Below are 6,476 nucleotides of genomic sequence, written 5' to 3'. Positions count from 1 at the left end.
TTCAGTAAGCAACTAGGAAGCAAAATGTTACGTTGCCTATTATTAAAAGAGGATTTCAGTAAAAACTAGACCGTGGACCCATGGGGCCCAAACCTCTCCTGCATTGGTGCAGCACCCTCTCCTCCCCTCCTCCCCTCCTCCCCTCCCCTCCTCCCCTCCCCCCCTCCTCTCTCCTCCCTCCCCCTCCCCTGCCCCTCCCCTTCCCTGACACCCCCTTCCCTCCCCCTCCCCCTCCCCTTCCCCTCCCCTTCCCCTCCCCCACTCCATCCCCCTCCCTCCTCCCTCCCTCCCTCCACCACCTCCCTCCCTCCCGAGGAGACAGATTTAAACTTTAAAATGTGAATTACTTAAAAAATATAACACCGATTTCAATGAAACTTCTTCCATTAGCACCAAAGGGACGACGGTGAGTAAGGTAGATCGAGCCCGGGTCTTTGGCGCGGCAAGGCAGCAACGATACCACTGTGCCACAGTGCAGCCCAAAAAAGACATGGTTCCACTGGGGCTCGAACCCAGGACCTTCTGCGTGTAAAGCAGATGTGATAACCACTACACTATGGAACCTTCTGGTGCAAGGAGTGTTGATGTGTTTTGGTCCAAGGCATTAGTTATGTTATCAAATGGGAGATTTTAAAATCCTGATTTCTTTTAAACAATTGTTCTTACTTGACCAGCAAAGCCACGTGGCAAGAAATCACTGCACAAACTTCCCCAACCTCCCATTGAGATGAGACCTTCTGCGTCGACATTACAACATCTATCCTTAATATTTAATGGAGTTGAATGGAGATGATAGCCTGAACCTGGGTTGCAGGTAATGAGTGGTCAGAGAACCTCTTCCACTGAAGATCCACTGCCATTGAAGAAAGAAAAGAGTTCATCTCTGTTATGCACTTTCATTCAGCACTCCACTGACCAGAGTTTGTTACGAATGCAAACCATTATAAACACTGGTTGTATCTGAGTTTGAGTCTTTAACTGATAAGGGCATTCTATTCTATCAGGTATCAGCCCTCCATAACCTGGCCCCATCCTACCTGACCGACCTCCTCCACAGGCACACTCCCACCTGCACCCTCCGCTCTGCTGCTGCCAATCTCCTATCCCCCCACATCCGGACCAAACTCAGATCCTGGGGGGACAGGGCTTTCTCCATCGCTGCTCCCACCCTATGGAACTCACTACCCCAAACCGTCAGAGACTCCTCCTCACTCACCACATTCAAAACATCACTGAAGTCTCACCTGTTCAGTACTGCCTTCAACCACTGAAGGTCACCTCACCTTCTGTCTCCTTTCTCTGTTCGTTTACTTATTTATCTATTTATTCACTTCCCTATGTTCTTTAAATCCCTGTAAAGCGTCTTTGAGTATATGAAAAGCGCTATATAAATGTAATGCATTATTATTATTATTATTATCTTTGCCATAATTGCTCCTGGACCTCAGCCATGTGACTTTGTCAATTAACAAGGTCAATTTAACTGCAAATAATGTTATCACAACCCAAGCAACCTGACTGGTCGGCAGAGGCTATATTACTTTTGTACCTGATTGACCTAGATTTCTTAATGACAACATATCAATTTAAAGATATTAAATGTTATCACTCATCAAGCAGCAAATAGAAATTAAAAACTCAAAAATCATCAATTTTAAGAAACTTTTATTCATAGAAAATTATCAGTAATGGGTATGTCCCTCTGATGTGAACAATGTGGAGATTGTACAAAAGCAGCTCTATGTCGACAGCTCCTCTTCCCACACTTCCACACCGAGATCAACAAGTAGGATAAGATCAACAATCATCTATAAATGTTGCCTCCAGCTTTACCAAGCGACACATATCATGAGGTTGGTAAACTTGCTTTATCCAGGTCAAAAACTTGGAATTCCCTATCTAACACCATTGAGGGAATTTCATCAGCGAAATGTCTTCATTATTCATGGAAAAGGCCACCATCACTATCCGAGGACAACCATGGGAATAAATGTAGCCTTCTTTACATTGTGAGAACATTTATAGAAAAATCTAATCGATCAAAACATATTTCAAATGTCCTTTCACACACGTATATGGATTTTATAAGCTTCCATTTGACCAAGACACAGAATTCCTCACTCAATTAGCTTTGACTTTGAAATGTATTCTTGAGTCAGAGTTCCTGTTGATGGCTTTATTCAAGAGAAAGGTGAATATGGCACACTCTTTATCTCTTCTGCCCGACTTTGCCTGGACTCAAGATGGGTATCAGAGGCAGGATATCTACAATCAAAACAATGTACTTCAATGCTGCACAAATCTTGTTGTTAACATCATTAATGTCTGCACTGATGGGAGCTAGTAACATTGTGTTCTGTGTTGCTATTAGCAACCAATGCAGTAAGATCCTTGATTAAAATGGAGACGTCAGTGATATGTAATAGAAAATATAGTGAATTCAGGCATTCATTCCAAAGGAATCTGAGAAAAGGTGTAATTAAATATATGAGAATATTTATTCTCTCTGATATTTACATCAATTTAACAATTTGTTTATTCTTTGTCAAGTTAGTTATTTGGAGGACATTTTCTCAATATACATAGGACAAGAGTTAGCTACTTGTCCCCTTGAGTTTACACCAGCATTTAATGAGGATCAGGATGATTTATGATCTATGAGACTTCACTCCAGAACTTACATTACCTGTGCTCAACAGAAATATTTCAATCGTGGAATTAAGACTGGAACTTGATTAAAAGTCAACTATTGTTGGCAATCTAGAATTCCAAAATTCTAACACCGTCAGTGTGAAAAAGGGTTTGTAAATTTGATTTCTGAAAAATGTAGTTCTGATATTTTTTTGGTTCCATTTCCCCACCTCATAGCTTGCCATTGCGCTTCCTTTTATATCTTGGAATCCCTTAACAAAGATGGCCCTGAATCTTTCTTGTCTCTTTAATCCTCCAGGGAATAAAACTGTGCTTCCTGCGGCAGTGGGCTGGAGCTGTCCTCGTTGCCGCTGGGAGCTGGAGGGAGCAAAGCGGGTGCCAACCCACCCACCACCTCGGAACAACTCACAGCCCTAGCCCTGAGATCGGCCACCAGCAGCTCCCATCCCGAGGATGAAACCGCCTTCCCGGACTGGCGTGGACCTACGCTGGGCATGGAGGGCAGACAGAGCGGTGCCAAGAGAATGGGCAGTCCCTCTACTGACATGTTCCGCATCTCCACCTAGTTTGGTAAGAAAAAGACAATGCAAAATAATTAAAACAATTTCCAAAATACCACGCAACTTGTAACTCATATGCTGGGAGAAGAGAAATATTTATTTTATTTCTTCAAGGGGTGATGCTTCAAGAGTTTTTATGCTAAATCCTATTTTGTCCTTAAAATCAAATCAAATGAGGTTCCAAAATGAAAGAGCGAAGATTGCTAAGAGGGGTAATGCTAAGTGAGGTATACCTGCGCTTCTATCAGGTCCACTGCTACCTCTGGCATTTCAGAGAAACCAATCCAAGTCTGTCCAACTCTCCCTGTAGTTAATAATCCCTAATCCATGCATTATTCTGGTAAACCTCCTTTGTATTTCAAAACCTCCATATCCTTCCTGTAAAGGGCAGAGCAGTACTGCATGCAGTGCTCCAAATGGGGCCTGACCAAAGTCTTACAAAGCTTCATCATGAGTTCCTGACTCTTATATTCAATAGGCCGACCAATAGCCCGAAAGAAGGCAAGCATACCAAATGCCTTCTCTACCATCCTATCTACTTGTTGCTACTTTCAGTGAGTTATGGACTTGCACCCCAAGATCCCTCTGTGCATTAATGCTGTTGTGTCATGCCATTAATTGTGTATTTTCCCCTTACTTTCAATCTCCCAACGTGTAACACCTCACACTTGCTCGGATTAAACTCCAACTGCTATTTCTCTGACCATTTCTGTAGCTGATCAATATCCTGCTGTATACTTTGACTGCCTTCCCCATGATCTGCAACTCCAGCAATCTTGTTGTCATCTGCAAACATACTAACCAACCTATCTATTTTTACATCCAAGTTATTTATATATATATCACAAACAATAGAGGTCCCAGCATAGATCCATGCAGAACTCCACTAGTCACAAACATCCAGCCTGAATATTGTCCTGCCACCAAAAGCCTCTGTCTCTATCAGTAAGGCAGTTCTGAATCCACATGACCATCACTGTTAATCTGCATGTGTCATTACCTTTCAGATCAGTCTACCATGGGGGACTTTAACAAATGGACACAAAGTGCTGGAGTAACTCAGCAGGTCGGGCAGCATCTTTAGAGAACATGGATCGGTGACCTTTTGGGACAAGATGGGACCATCAAATGTCTTACAAAATCTGAGTAGTCGGGGAAGCTTGCATGGTCAATGGTAGGATATGCAAACACCATACAGACAATTCTGGAGGTCAGAATCAAGCCAGAGTCACTGAAACATAGAAAGATTGGCACTACCTGCAGTAGCACCTTCAAAATTTACCTAAAGCAAACCTGTTTATGTTGGAGTCTAGTTGGCAATTACTGGGAACTTGTAACATTGTTTTTGCTCTGTTATTTTTTAAGAACATTTTCATTAAATTGTCTAAAGCATTTTTCTGGACTTCTTGAAGCCTGCCTTATTCTCTTCTGATGCACAGACATATCCCATTTAAAATTGGCAGCAACGGTTGATAAGGACGCATGAAACACATTAATTAAGAAAGCCACAAGCTCCTTGGCGTTTCTGCTTCCACTTCTGGAAGCATAATCAAAAAACTATTAATTAAAAGAAAAAGCTTTGTAGCTGCAGAATGTATAATCAACAGGATGCACTGAGGCAACTTATCAAGTATGTTTTGACAGCATCTGCGTCCCCTGTGACCAGAAAAATGTTGTAGATAATAGTTGGCAGGTTCAAAGGCAAGGTGCAGTGAAACGTAGCTAAGACTGGAGAGTCCAGCTGAAGCTGTAGCTTTTATGTTTTGGTATGATAAATGATAAATAGTCAGCATTCCCCAAACCATGCTCTCACTCTTTCCGAGATATGAATGCTATATTGTGACACATGTATGCTGTCAAAATTTATCTTCAACTGCTTAATTTCGGTGCATCTTGAAACGACAGCACTCCCCGACTTACTTAATAGGCGACTTACATAAATTCGCACTTACGTAAGCAATGCTTTAAGCCCACTGATCTCCCACGATCTCCGCGTCAGAGTTCCCCAATGTCCCTGCATCAGGGATCCCCAATGTCTCCGCCTTTGAGCTCCCACCTGGACTTTGCCTCGGAGCTCCTCCGTGGTCTCCACCTCGGAGCTCCCCAATGATCTCCTCCATGGTCTCCACCTCAGAGCTCCCCCATCTCCCTGTGTCAGAGCTCCCCAATGGTCTCCGCCTCGGAGCTCCCCAATGATCTCCTCCGTGGTCTTCACCTCAGAGCTTCCCCCATCTCCTTGCGTCAGAGCTCCCCAATGGTCTCCGCCTCAGAGCTCCTCCGTGGTCTCCGACTCGGAGCTCCCTCGTGGTCTCTGCATCAAGTAGTAGTAAATGTACATGTGCGCAGTAGCACTTCCATTTCGACTTGCGTAACATCCGACTCATGCAAGGATCTGCAGAACGTAACTCTTACTTAAGTCAGGGAGCATCTGTATCCTGGTTTACGGTTCCATTACATCCTTTGCCTCACCTGATACTTTTCTTTCTTCCATTCATGCATCAGAGATTGCAAATTTCAATAACTTTCGCTTTCTTTTCAGCTGTCTTTGCTGATCTATTTCTTCGTTTACTATCCATTCAGACATTTTTTTTGTCTGATCTTAAATAATAAATCCTCGCCATAGATCTCACACAACATCCCCAACAATCCCCCCACATCACGCTACCCGGCCACAAATTGCCCTTCTTGGGTCCAGCTCCAGCCTCCCCTTACCGTATTTCAGCAAATCTAGAGGTTGGCATTACAAGAAGATCTTCTATCCCCTTAATCTCTTCATATTTATGTCCACTTAAAAGGCTAGAAGTCTCTCTCACATGCAATGAACCCATTTCAGATTTTCAGAATATTACTTTATCTGCAGGACGATCTTTGACTGATGGACCTGCCCTCACCTTGGAGTTAAGGTATCAGTGAGTCTTAGCTTCCCAGTCACTGGATTATTCCAAGTTGCCACAGGACATCTATGCTTTTCTTTTTCAATTTTCTTGATTAATAAGGCTGTCAGGGGTTATGGGGGGGAAGGCAGGAGAATGGGGTTGAGAGGGAAAGATAGATCAGCCATGATTGAATGGCAGAGTAGACTTGATTATCTCAGCTTGAGACACAGGCCAAATGGCCTAATTCTGCTCCTAGAACTTATGAACCTATAAACATGAACTTGCATCTCGTGGTGGCAGCAGAGAGGTCACTGAGGTTCTTTACTCATGAAAGGAATATTCCATCTTATTGGTTTTAACCGAGGAGAGAGTGGAACTTGGTGTACAG

At 43.3% G+C, this 6,476-nt stretch overlaps 1 non-coding gene across 1 annotated transcript; it reads right to left on the bottom strand.

The window, feature by feature from the left end:
• Nucleotides 1-491: 491 nt before the first annotated feature.
• trnav-uac (transfer RNA valine (anticodon UAC)) lies at nt 492-564 on the bottom strand. Its single transcript has one exon. It is a non-coding gene; the product is annotated as a tRNA-Val (tRNA).
• Between the last annotated feature and the right edge of the window lie 5,912 nt (nt 565-6,476).

Source organism: Rhinoraja longicauda, chromosome 15 (genome assembly GCF_053455715.1).
Source record: "Rhinoraja longicauda isolate Sanriku21f chromosome 15, sRhiLon1.1, whole genome shotgun sequence".
Taxonomy (NCBI): domain Eukaryota; kingdom Metazoa; phylum Chordata; class Chondrichthyes; order Rajiformes; family Arhynchobatidae; genus Rhinoraja; species Rhinoraja longicauda.
This window is presented reverse-complemented; position numbering and strand designations above follow the sequence as displayed.